Here is a 13454-nt window from a genome sequence, read left to right on the forward strand (position 1 = left end):
TCTCTGAAGTTGCAAGGCCGACCCTCTCGTGCCCGGGACACGTCTTATCCTCGGTGCTCTGGCCGCTCTTTTTCGCGGCTCGTAAATCATCGATGAGCCTGTGAAACCGGAAGTCGAGCGGAAGGCCTTGCCAACGAGATATGGACTCGCATTTGCACCGTTTTGTCATACCGTTCGCAAACTTGCTCGTCGAGTATTATTAACGAAATCGAGAGATTTCGTCCTTTGAACAAATATTATTTCACCCTGAAAGTGTCCACAGTGCGAAGTCTTTCATTTTAAAAGAACGGAATTTCTTTGTCGAATAATTTCCATAATATCTCCACTGTGATACACGTTTTTGGCAATTTATTGCCAGAAGATTAGTTTCGTACAGATAATGATCCAAAATCTTGAAGAAGAGAAAATAGAGAAGGATATTCGATATTCTGGAGGATCGTCGATATTTTTCTGTAATTCTTCCCAAATCATTTTTACGTAAGAAAGTTGTCCTGTGTATGGACAAAACGAAGATCAGTTGGCAATTAAGCGTAAATCGCTGCGAACATAATGACGTATAATGTACCCAACAGCAATACCTGAAGCATTCGTGTAACGTTAAAGTGAAATAGTGAAAACCATGGAAATTTCTAGGATAATACTGTGAATTAATACTGCGAATCGATTTGAAGGTGTTTAGAAATAGTAACTAGCTCGTGAAGTTCGTAGTGATTGAAACAATTTACAGCTTCATTGATACTAATCTTGTTAGAAACGAGCAAGTTCTATGGTTCTATGTTAATTTCCCAGGGGAATCGTAATCTTTCTTTCGAATTCGCGGACCAATCTTTTCGAGATCCCCGTAACACGGCGGAGAACAAATTTCGGCAAGGAAAACAATCCGTGCGAAGTTTTGTCGCGCTAATGTATTCGCGAGTCGGTCTGCTCGGATATCGTTCGCCCTCTTTCTTTCTTTACTACCGCACCAGCAAGGCGATAAACTTCGTCAGGAGCGTGTTCCGCAGCTGAAAAATCGCGGCTAATGGGAAAAATTGCTAAAGTTACACGGAAAGTTCGCCGACGACTTTCGTCGTTCGTCGCGGCACCTTTCGCAATCGCGAAACTCCATTAAGCTTGGAAACTAATTTCCAACGGAGTTTCCGCGGTGAGCGTCGCATAATCCTTGCGTGGTCACCGATGACTCGAAAAATTTTTTCCAGGAACAATGTTTCGTGTATCTTCTAAAATTCTGCCGAAGATCGATAAATGTTTATCCGCGAAATTGCTGTTAAATCTGAATTACAGGCAAGTCGTTGCGGAATAAGTCATCGAACGATGAATTAGTGACTACATGTTTGGATAATCTTCAGGTTGCAGTTAGAGCGAGCGAACAGAAGATCCGAAGATCGCAATGCATACGTCCATTAGAATCTATACGCGCATTTGACGGTTTGACGTACTGAGTTTGTCACAGCGCCAGTTTGTGCGGATTCACGTCCGCTGTAGCTACGGTCTTACTCGTTATCCATCTGCTTAGTTCCATGTAAATCTCGATGCATCGTTAATCGCGTGCAGCTGTAACCACAGCCTATACGTCGAAAGCAATCTTACGGTAGAATGTATATGGACAGATACAGACAAGCGTAGCGATTAGCGTTGTCGGTTTCCAGTGCGTCTGACCATAGAACGTCCGTTTCCCGTTATACGCTCTTCCCTATCCTCGCTGATAAATTTCTTTACCCCGAATGAAACTGTATCTTTCTGATTTATTTAGTCGTAAAAAACGAAAAGTTAAATTTCAGAAAATATCAGATGCCAGTTAAATGTTAATTTAATAAAGTATAAAATAATCAGTACAAGCAAAAGTAAATTAACTTGTACTTTGAAATTTGTGCTTTTCCACAAAAGTTTGAGTTATTCTCATGAGAAATTGAAAACATCGTGACTTGTACCCTATTCTTTTTAAACCTCTTAATCGCGTATCCAAAAATAACAAGCTCTCGACGATTTGTTTCCTTCTGAGTCCATACTTAAATACGTTGTTCAACCTTGTTCGGAATTTTAGTTGGCCGTCCGCTTATGGCACGGACAGGCCCATTTCCCTCATTAGGAAATTCCGAATTACCGGTCCTCTCAGGGCAGTAAACGTAATGACTCGAGGCTAGGAAAAAATTAGGAAAGGACCAGCTGGAAGGGCACGGTAGAGAGAAGAGATACAACGGCGGGAGGAGAGAATGAGAAACTGGGAAACAGAGTTCAACTTCATCCATCGGATGAGTACACACACAGGACGACAGAGTCCTCACTGAGTTCAACGACAAGCAACGAAGACTACACACACAGGAAGACAAAGTCCCAACTTAGTTCGGTTAAGTGCTACAACTCATACAAATAAAGTGCCGTCTAAATCTAACACTCGAGTTATTCCATCTCCTCCACATTGAACGTTAAGTCATTCGAGGTACGCGATATCGACCGATCGGTTTGACCTGGCCGGTTGCTCTTTAGTCGATAATACGCAACAAACCTTTTCACGATGAAACGAACGAAACACCTCGTAGATAGCAACACGGGCCAGCCAGCATTGAAAAAAGGGATACCTTTTAATCCAGTGGTATCTGTCAAAAGCACGCGTAGCCAGTTGGCCGTGGTTCGCGTATTTACGATCGACGCGTAATTTACGGAGGCTGCGGCCGTTTAATTAGTAACAAAAATATTACAACGCCACGAGCTGAGATCATCTCTGACTGATAGCGGTACAAAAGGTGGGAATTTTTCAGCGGGCAGCTTTTTCGCCAGAACAGGAATCGTGAATTATAAAGCTACCGCCGACAAGATCCTCGACCGAGGAGAGTTATAATTAAAGCGATTCCGCTTTACCGTGCTCGGCTGCTTTGTGCTCTCGGAGGTTCGTTAAGTCCGACAAATTAATTTCCATTGTATTTTCAAACGGCCAGCGGGCACACTTCTCGCGGCCTTAAACCCGACTGCATGTGGAGAGTTCGAGAACCGCGCCATCGCCTAATTCGTGACGGTTGTCGGTCGCGTTTCCAGATCCGAATCTAACCGATGTCCCGTGGAAAAAAAGTTCCTTTAGAATTCGAGAATATTTTACCAATGCTCTGTTCGACTAACGATGAATGCTTGAACCAACTTTTTCCGCTCGGAGGAAACGTTTCATTGAAAAACGTTCGTCCCTTTCCAGATTGTGAATTTTTTATTAAACGGTAAAACTACCGACCGAAATGTATCATACACACAAATGATTATAATTATGATTAATAATCGTAAAAACAAAGAATTTGAAACCTGTCGAAACGATAAACGATGAATTAGTTAATTCTATAACTTTTAATTTTAATCCATATCTGAATATACTGTACCAATAAATATAACAATATACCGTACGAACGAAAATGAAACAATGGAAATAATATTGTCAAAAGCACAAAATACGAAATCCGTCACTTTCACGTTAATTCTAGTGTTAAAAAGCTAGCACATTGATATAGTGATCTATGATATTCATGTGAAAACACAAGTTAGTTTATCGTTCAAATGGTCGATCAATGGTATGATGACTTATTTTCCTTCGTCATCTGGTTTCAATATTTATCTTGGCCCGACCGTGTTATTCGAGAGAATTTATTTTAAGTATCCTTCGTTATTAACGATCACGATTACGCGTTTCGCGGCCTCCTTTTCGTAGTCGACGTCTAGTCGGCGAACCAACGAATTCCGTAATCGGCCGCCGACTAATTTTAGACGTTCCGTGGACCTACCGCTTCTACCGCTTGTACACCGCGTCTCCGACCCGCTTTGCAACGACTGGAACAATTTAATCGACGTTTACGATCTTTCCGCTTATTAAAACTATCGAAACAAACGAATATTTCGTTTCAATAGCACACAGAGGAACCTTTTCTTTCTGAGCCAACAAACCCCGTTAAATCGTAAATGTCGTTTCATTCAGACAATAAATTTCTTATAATTCTATGCGATGAGCATCCCACGAACAAGATAGAAGCGCTGATCCAATTCTACGTAATAGAGTCTCGTGAATCACCAAAAACATCCAAAATATCTGCGTATCTCTAGATTTTCTGTGAACGATAACGTTAGTCAATTCGAGCTTCCAACTGAGCGTCTTTCGTTTATTGAACGATTATTCTGGATTTCTGGCGTAAGAAGCGAATCGTGCGATATACGAGCCAAACTCTTGGCTCATTATCAATAATTCGATGATGTTTTCTCTTAGAATATGAAGGGTTGACAATGGAATTCACTATCTTCTCTTCGTGATGCGTGTGTTTTTTATATTTTGTGACTCTTCCTGATTATTTTTATCGAATATCATGTCACGAAGAAGTTCAAACAAAAACCTGATTTTGCCAGCTCCTTCGAGAAGGGACTGCGACAAGGTAATCCTCATCCGCATATTGTATATAAAACTTTGAGAAACATAAAAAATGATGAGTTGAGCACGTCTTGACATCAAACCATCCACTGGCTGAAGAATGCTTCTCCAAAATCGACGACACTAGACTCATCTTGTATATTTTGCTTCGAAGCGAGCCAAATTTCACGAGCGAAGGTTAAAAAATTATCAAAAATACAATAAGAGATTATCAATTCGAGCGGAGTTTGTTTTGACTGAGAATTGTCATTTGTTCAATTTCACTGAACTCTGTTTGCGAAAATGAAAAGGTCACGACCTAATATTTACGGTCGCGTGAATAATGTTTGCAAGACGAAGTTCGTCTGGCCGAAGATAAAAATTACAGTAAATAAGAAGCCCTATTTTTTCACTCAAATATTCTAACTAGCGAACTACATCAAACGTTGAATCTCATCTCGTGTATAACCGCGCGATTCGTATAAAATGTAGGAAAAGTATAAGAGTACGTCATAGTGGAAATTACGACTCGAGTGACGCAAACTGAGAAACAAACGCGTGCCTCGGCGGCTATTTTGAGAATAAGCCGTACACTTGCACGCGCCGAGCGGCTCAATCTCTTCGAGCATAAACGCTAAACAAAAAAAAAAAAAAAAGAAAAAAGAAAAAGAAAGAGAAAGGACTATTTCGTAAAGAATGTGAGGAGGTTGTATCATTCGCGAGCAAATCGTCTGGTCGTATTTTTATATACACGCGATCCGACGTCCACGTGCGTCGATCGAAAGGCTAAATACGTGGAGGACCTGACAGGCGAGATCGTCTGCAACCTTGGGCGAGTCTGGCCAACACCGCCCACTCTTTTGCCAACTCGATTTCGCGGAAGCTTCTTCGACGTTGGCAGAAGACGTACGTCTCGGATTCTCCGTCTCGCCCCGTCCTTTTCTCTCGCTACATCGACCTGGTAAACCGAAAATATCGCGCGATAATGGCGAAACGAGGGACGCCTCGTTCAAAGCCGCTGATTTTCTACGAGGTCACCGAGCAAAGTCTTCTTTAAGCACTAAAAAGGTACATTCTCGTTGCCAAGAACGACGATCGCGAATGGAGCTTACGTTGCCAAGAAAAGCATCTGGACATCGAATAAAGCGAGTCTGAGTCGAACTAATCAGGACGAGACGGCAGAAAAATGTGCAGATTGCTAGGAAGCCGAATTGAGAGTACAAGCGGACTAAAGTACATTTTTTTCTGAATGTTCGTAGTATTTGTTTATTCCTATAATCTGTATTAATCAAACAAAAGTAGAGGAGCATATTTTTCCTAAAGAAAATCCAGATAACGAAACTGAAGACAAGAAACGACCGTGGTCTATGTTCGCCTTTCTCCGAGAAAGCAAGGGAATATTCTAGTGTCTTTCATTTCTGTCGAATATATCGCAAATATTTTTAGCGAAATATTCATCGTATAACATAATTGAATATATGGATGTATCAGTAATTATACCACACAATATAATATCTAATTAAATCAAGAAGCTGTGGGCAAATATCGTGACAAAAGTTTTTACAAATCGATTAATTTCTACTCGAAAGTAAACATAGCTTGCGAGTACTAGAACGTACACTATTATTTAAAAGGGTGATAAATTCTCATATCGATTAGTTGCTGCACTGAATATTTGATTAGACTGATATCTGCTCTAGATAACGAAACATTCAATTTGTCGTGTATTGGGATTAATCTATTGTTGGTCGCAATGCCTCGATTAATTGATACAACTGTGGCGGCGTTATCAAAAAGTAATCCAACGTCAGACTCAGTTTACTCATTGGTGGTCGTATCTCTGTGACTAATAAGAGATACTAATAAGAGACTGTGATCGATCGAGATACGATGATTGTCGTTTATTTCAATATTGCCACAATGATTCCGAAGAAAAGTTTCCTCAGATTGTAAGCATTGGCCACCAAAGAACGTACACTTTGTACCATCGTGTTGCACCACCGATAGAAACGGACGAACGAGGATCGCGACGACGATGTGTTCCTTGACGTATCGCCGAGGAACGCAAACACACGGTGTGTTTACAATCGTCTCGTTGTTCCGTGATTTCGACGATTCGAGTTGCGCGGTGAAAAGCATCGAAGATTTCCTAGCGTCAAAATGATGTCAAAGAGAAGAAGAGGAGCGTTGCTTCTCGAACTGAGAAGCGGAAACAAATGTTAACAGAGATTTCGAGAGCGACAAAGTGGCGTGAAACGATTCATGCGACTGGGAATTCCGTAAATGATCTTAAAGATATCGCGAAATCGATAAACCATCCATCTATCATTATTTCGATTTGTGACATGATCGTGCCGCGAAACATTTAGATTCGAAACTTCATCGAATTATTCGTTTGTTTATTCTCGAAATAAATCTTTTGGCACATAAAAATAACAGGTGAAAGAAAGACGTTATTGTACGGGAATAAGTTAAAAGCATATTACGATAATATGCGCTGTTATTCACGAGTATTAAAACACTTTCTAATTTCGTTGCTAATTATTCTAAATTGACGGGAGACAGATTACACCTTTGTAGCAGATAAATTTTCAAAATACGCGGCGAGAAATTATGATAACGAATGAACAATTGTATACATAAATTACGTACAAGTTGACAGCTGTAAGATTGTTGGGTACAAACGTTATTGGAAGAATTTCGCTTGAATTAAATAGCCGAAAATAGGCCAACATTTGAATCTGACTTATCAAGTGATTTATACGTAATAAGCGCTCAGACAGCGAAGTATAAAACACAATAAAATATTTAATATAAATAAAACCAAAAACCTAGTTACAGAGTGTTAAACGCTCTTAATAGCGAAGGAGCCGGCAGAGAAAAACAAGCGCAGACGAGGGAAAACAGATTTCAGTGTTCAAAATTCGGATAGAAAGGGAAGCGAAAAAAGAGAAAGAGAAAAAGAACGAACGAGGAAGTTCGTTTTCGCGCGACTGAACTAATCCTTTTCGTGACAAATGGGAAGATATTGCCGTTCCAAGCCGAGTTCTTCTCCGTGTCCGACTCGAAACCGCTTAATCCCTTTGTAAAAATTAACTCCGTCGCAGAGAAGCTGTTTCCAATCGCTACTTCTAGGTAACGTCGATATCACAAAGCCGAAACTCGACACTGTTCCAACGCTTCTTTCCACCCTATCGTCCTATCTCCTTTCCTACCAACGATAATCGAAGGAAGAGGATCGAAGCGATAAAACGGCATAAAATAAAACCTGGAAAAAGATGTAGATCTTACTGACCAGTAATCCTTAGGACCGATAGTTTCTCTAGGATTGGCGTATTAGCTTGCTTCATAAAAGAAATCTGGGAATCTTCGACCATCGGCGCGCGATAAAGCGAGCGATATCAAGTGGAAACAAATCACAGCTATGCAAACATACCATCTACCCCTTTTACTATATCGAGATACACTGAAACGAAATCCAATCAGACAGTTGTAGAACCAATAGAAAGTTTAAAAAACACCTCGTATCAACTTTTTCGAACTAACAATTTCGATTAACACGAGCTTTCGAATCCGCAACGAATAATCCCACTCAGCGTCCGATCGTGGGTTACCATCCTCTAAAGCGCTTGGCTGCTTCGTCGATTCGCGTCCAATTCTCTCTAGTTTCGTTCCGTGTACACGAGTAGTCTACACGGAGGAAAGACGATAAAAAAAGGAAGTTTTGAAAAAAGGAATTTAAAAAAAAAGGATAAGGAAGTGATAAAAAAGAAATAATGAAAAATAACGATAGCGAAAACTCCGTGGATCGCGGGCGACGATAATTGGAAGGGGACGGCCACGTTTCACAGGAATTTCGAGTCATTAGAGTCTACACGAGGAGGTGGAGAATTCGCGTAACAAAGGAGATTAAAGCGACCGGGGATCTTGTCAACGGACGGGGGCTGGCAATCCTTTGCGCAACAGCTGCCGCTAACTATCCGCGGCTCGTCGACCGTCCAATCCAGTTAAGGGAGTTTAGAGTTTAACGCTGTTACACGAATCAACACAGAAGGTCGCGTCGCCGCGAAAATCTCCGCTCCGTATCCCTGCGCCCTGTCGTGATCGGACCCGTAAATTTCAGCGTCGAAGGTAACGAGCTTTCGAGTCTTCGAGCAAAGCCTGCCCTTTGATCACTGCCAATCGAATTTTACCACCTTTGTTCTTTGATTCGTCGATCCCGTTACGATGATACTCTCGAGGACGAATTTTTGCGAGACAACATAGAAAGAAGCATAAAGATACAAATTATTATTAGACACTCGTTAAAGTGTTTCGAACTATTTGAAATCAATTTACTACCTGACTCACGAATAGACAAGAATAGGAACAAAGGATACTTGGCGTCAAATAACCGACAGATTTATGAGAATAAAGAAATGTCGAGTTTCTTGAATTTAGATAACCTGGCTAATCTGAACAACATTTTAAGCTTTCGTGTAAGCAAATATTCATGAAAATATAATCTCATGCCGTCAATCAACCGTAGCGCATGGATCTTTCTTGCTATCTCGTATCATTGTAAAAGACTTAATTAAGATTATACACGTGGGGTCTTAATGATATATCATTGCATTCGATCAATGAATTGTTCCAATCAGAGCTCTTTAATGCAATAATTTAACAATTGTAATATGTTACAGATTGTAGACAATAGACGTCTCTTTTACAATTTCATATTTTTTCGTCAAACATAGTATTCAAATTGTTTGTAATTTGTAAAATCCGCTAGTAAAATTTAATTTTTTTTTTTTTTACTACTACTATCAAACTTGTCAATGATGTACAAGGGTGTTAGCCAATATCGATAACTTGTAACTCGTAACTGGAAAAATTTGGCAAAAGTTCGATTATATAAAATGTCTTAAACAAGTAGTGGAAAATCTCGATACCCCTTACGGTTCGTAATAAATCTTCCGCAAAACAGACGATTGTTAATTTCATATCTGCAATGAAAATAACCTGGCAACAGTGGTGGTGCAACCGGTGGTGCAACTCACGAATCAGTTTATTGATGATACCAGACAGAGACAACAGGTATTTATTTACACAACACACGGATGCACGTTTTATAATTGTCACGGTAAAGTTGCACGAGCAATTGTCGTAGACACAACGATTTCCTATAATAAATGATAATATTTTTTTTACGTGATTAACCTTTAGCGTTAATTACGCGACGAATCGATCGATAGGAGCAGATTTATCGATTCAGTTGTATCATCGTCAGCAAGCAGACTACGAAAAAGTTGTGCTGCGAACGAATCCAACCAATTTCAATTGTGAAACGGTCGTCGAAACAACTCGAAGAGGTTTGATATCGTCACCGTCGAGGCTACGCTATTGCGGTTTCGTTGCTTATATTGAGAAACACAAAAGTTGTTTGTATATCCGCGAAAACGTCGACAGACTTGTACGATCGTGTCAGAGATAATGACGGAAGTTCGTGGAACGATGATAAAAGGAGGAGTTATTAAACTTCCATCAAAATGTCAACGCGAATTCTCGACGTGTCCAGACGAAAAAGCAAAATAATACGCGATAACAACGTTACTCTTTCATCAAAAAATCTATGCTTTCTCGTAAACAATCAAAACTTCGTATCCTATTGTACACAATTGAACAAGCACGATACAGCGATTGTTTATCAAATAAATTAACTGCCAAACGATTGCTGTCCACGCAAAAGCGAAGATAGCCAGAAAAAAGTAACGAAACGGCGCCAATAATACAATCTATAATCTCATATTGTTTGACTATTGTCGTTAAGATAAGGGTCGGTGAAAAATATGACTGTGACATTATATAATTGTGCCTTTCCCACCTGCGGGTGTCTGACCTACATGAATTTCGAAAATTCCCGAAGCAGCATTACGTCACACAATTAAAAGCGGAAGGGAGAATTGCGCTGGATTCCGACGACGACTGATCCACTTTACAGATAAATAATGTCGCAGCGAAATTTTATTTTGCTTCGATAATGAGTCAACCGACATGATAGAATCGACAGAATCCTTTCGATCGTCAAGTTTCAACCAAAATAAATAAAAGAAAGCAATGTAGAGAGCATTTGCGGAGTGAGAAGGAATAACGTGGATAGCCGAACGCCATTCGTCGTCGCGATGCTGCTGGCACACACGATAAAAAGCTCGATAAAACATGGAGAAAAAATATACCGGCAACCATTCTCCGCGTGGTGAAAAGCTAGTAAATATTTCCGATTACACTTCGATATTTTGTTGCCCGGCGCAGCGTTCTATACATCTTCGTGCATCGTCGATCCTCGAGAAATATACTTTTTCGAAGACGACAAATCATCGTTCCGTCTTAAACACGCCAAGTAACTTGCACCACGAGAGATCGTGTCCCTCTTCCTTTTCCAACGACCACTTTCCATTCTGTTTACAGACAGAGACACTCGGCTAAAATTTGGCAACCTACCAGTTTACCTCCATAAAGCCAATAATGGATCAACGAAGTTTATTTCGAGTGTGATAATAATGCTACAACGCAATAGCACCCATCCGGTTTGGGTTTCGTTCTTGTTGGTAATAACCACGAGAATATAGAAGCGAGATACACGCGATTAATACGAGTATAGAATAGCAAAACCGAGTGAGCGAATTCCCGTGGAAATTGGTAAATCGTGCGATTTCTCATTCATGTAGGTCAACGAACACGACTATCCTAACAGAGCCTTGTGCCAGTTCGCAACCAACGCTTTAATAAAAGTTGCGCACGAAGATTATTTTGGTACAGCGTTTCTGTTACTAGCTGCAAGCGTTCCGTTGCTGCAACTGCCGGTCCTCCGAGATTTGTTTGGTACGTTTGAATTTTTCAAGCTCTATTCAAACGAACCCGCCTACGTGAACGTGGAAAAAAGGAACGATGAACAAATAAATAGAAACTGTGAACGAGAACTGCGGACGATAATTATAGAACTGTTGCGGAATTAATAGACACAGGGGAGAAAGGGTGCAAAAATTAAAAAAACGCTAGAAAATACAAATAAAATAATTTCAGGTTGTCCCAAGTGAAAATTTCCCTCTTAGAAACGTTATATTTTCCTGGCGAGTTCGTTTCATCGAATCGTACGAAAAAATCGGCAAATCTGGACGTACGATAGGATTATGATAAGCGAAACAGCGACGTACGATGTTCCTTCTAATCGTGGTACCTCCGTGCCATTTTGACGGCAACAGGTCGCGGAAAAAAGGTCACGGAAACATCGACGAACGGAGACGAACCCGTTTGTCGGTGATTCAATTTTAAATAGGATTAAGCGGCAACGCAGGGTTTCATTCCGTCGCATTCCAACTACTTGGTCGTTTACCTTTCGCGTATTCGTTAGGCTTCATCAAAGTTCAACGTTAAAACGTTAGATGAAACTTTATTCCGCTTATAAAATTTCTTCTGCTTCGAAGCGAAACAGTCTATCCACAAATCGTAGGAATAATAAATTAACACGGTACAAATGTGTCTGACGAGGGATCAAGGTAAAGCACGCTTCAAAGATAAGTGATTTGACCCGTGCGTAGAACATAGGTCAAAATCAATGCAGTCTATGAATTCCTGTTGCATCAACTTGATATATTCTAGCATACGCGTTTGATATCCTCCGCTGATTAAATCGACCCTTTTCCAGGATCTCACAGATAACCGCGTATTAGCCAACGGTGATTAATCGTTGCCATGTAAACGTATCATCAAACACGTGGTTCCCATATCGTCTATATGAAACATCCCATAAACATGCACGATTCTTCTCTACTCTGAGCAATTTTTAACACCCATATCTTCCAAACATCTCGCTGTTTGAAAAGTATAGATCGTCCAAAAATATCGATACTCTCCAGACGATTGCGACGACGCGATACTTTAAGCCCAGTATATTAATAGAACTCGATGGTCGCCGAAAATAAAAGAAAAATATTATCGACGAGTTCAATGATCACGATCGTCGCGCGAATTCGCCGAATCGACAAAGAAGATATCAACGTGCGATAATTAAATCCACGAAGACCCCCGGTAGCACTTTTATCACGTACCTTGTACCAAGCTACTGTTTCCAATCGTTATCCCAAATATATCTGTTCTGATCAACGATAGGCCTCGGTGCGTTGACGGACCCCTTCATAAGTGTCCCTCGCAACTTCACTAGGCTTCACTATGCGGCTTGTCAATGCACGCGTATCCCACGGCCGTGCACGAACCGCGTGATCCAACGAAGATCGATCGAAGATGTATCCAAAAGTTGGGTGGAAGCGTCGGGAGCCAAGGGGATGAAGAGTGCAGAACGACGTTGTCTATGACCTCAGACACGCACAGCACCAAACAACCTTGTGTTCGTGGGGAAGGTTCACACGCGACGTGGAACGAGAACTAAATCTGGCGGGATCGGTCGGCCTCGCACGAGTATGAATTACTGAAGCCACCTGTCGAAAGAGTCCGTCTTTTATACGCTCGAGGTGACATCGGCGAGATAACGCCGTCTCCCCGAGTTTACATGCGGCTGGGTTTCCTCGTTCTCGGTCGTAGCACCCGATCAACCGTCACCGCGCCACCGATCGTAATTTACTATGCCGTACAATTACTGATTGCCAATACGTGATTAGAGACAGCTGGGTGAAACAGGAGTTCGATTATCGTACGTATTTAACTTTCGAGCAATTTCTGTTAATCTTTCGCTATTTTCTAGGGTTGTTACGGTGAGAATATGGCAACAGTAGATCGAATCGCAGATTTATTTCGAACGTGTAATGATTAAATGATAAATAATCGTGTAGTACGTGGTTGAAAATTAACCCTTCGTATTCTACTTGTGGCATGCAATTTGTTGCGCCCTGTTTTCACCGATAAGAAGTGGAGATGTACAGAGGACCACTCTATATGAATAATTGTACTAATCTTCTTAGGATTTAGAGCGCGCAGTTTTCTCGCAGTAAAATAAAGCTAATGTAGATGAGTTTACTGGTAGTATCAAAGAATTACAACGTAAAGGAAAACGCAATGGATTAATGCAGAATAGAAATGCGATGAC

General features: G+C 40.8%; 1 protein-coding gene across 9 annotated transcripts in view; it reads right to left on the minus strand.

The window, feature by feature from the left end:
- Mdr49 (Multi drug resistance 49) overlaps window positions 1–13454 on the minus strand; it is a 75435-nt gene that overhangs the window by 33172 nt on the left and 28809 nt on the right. For 2 of the 9 annotated variants that reach the window (XM_069115318.1, XM_069115314.1), the window contains exon 2: window positions 12463–12849. The exons of 6 other annotated variants lie outside the window; for them this stretch is intronic. The gene's annotated coding sequence lies outside the window, so the exon portion shown is untranslated. Of the gene's footprint in view, window positions 1–12462; window positions 12860–13454 lie in introns of those variants that run through there. One more of the 9 variants, XM_069115315.1, reaches the window with a different exon arrangement.

This window comes from Bombus flavifrons, chromosome 6 (genome assembly GCF_040668555.2).
Source record: "Bombus flavifrons isolate JBK064 chromosome 6, iyBomFlav1_principal, whole genome shotgun sequence".
Taxonomy (NCBI): domain Eukaryota; kingdom Metazoa; phylum Arthropoda; class Insecta; order Hymenoptera; family Apidae; genus Bombus; species Bombus flavifrons.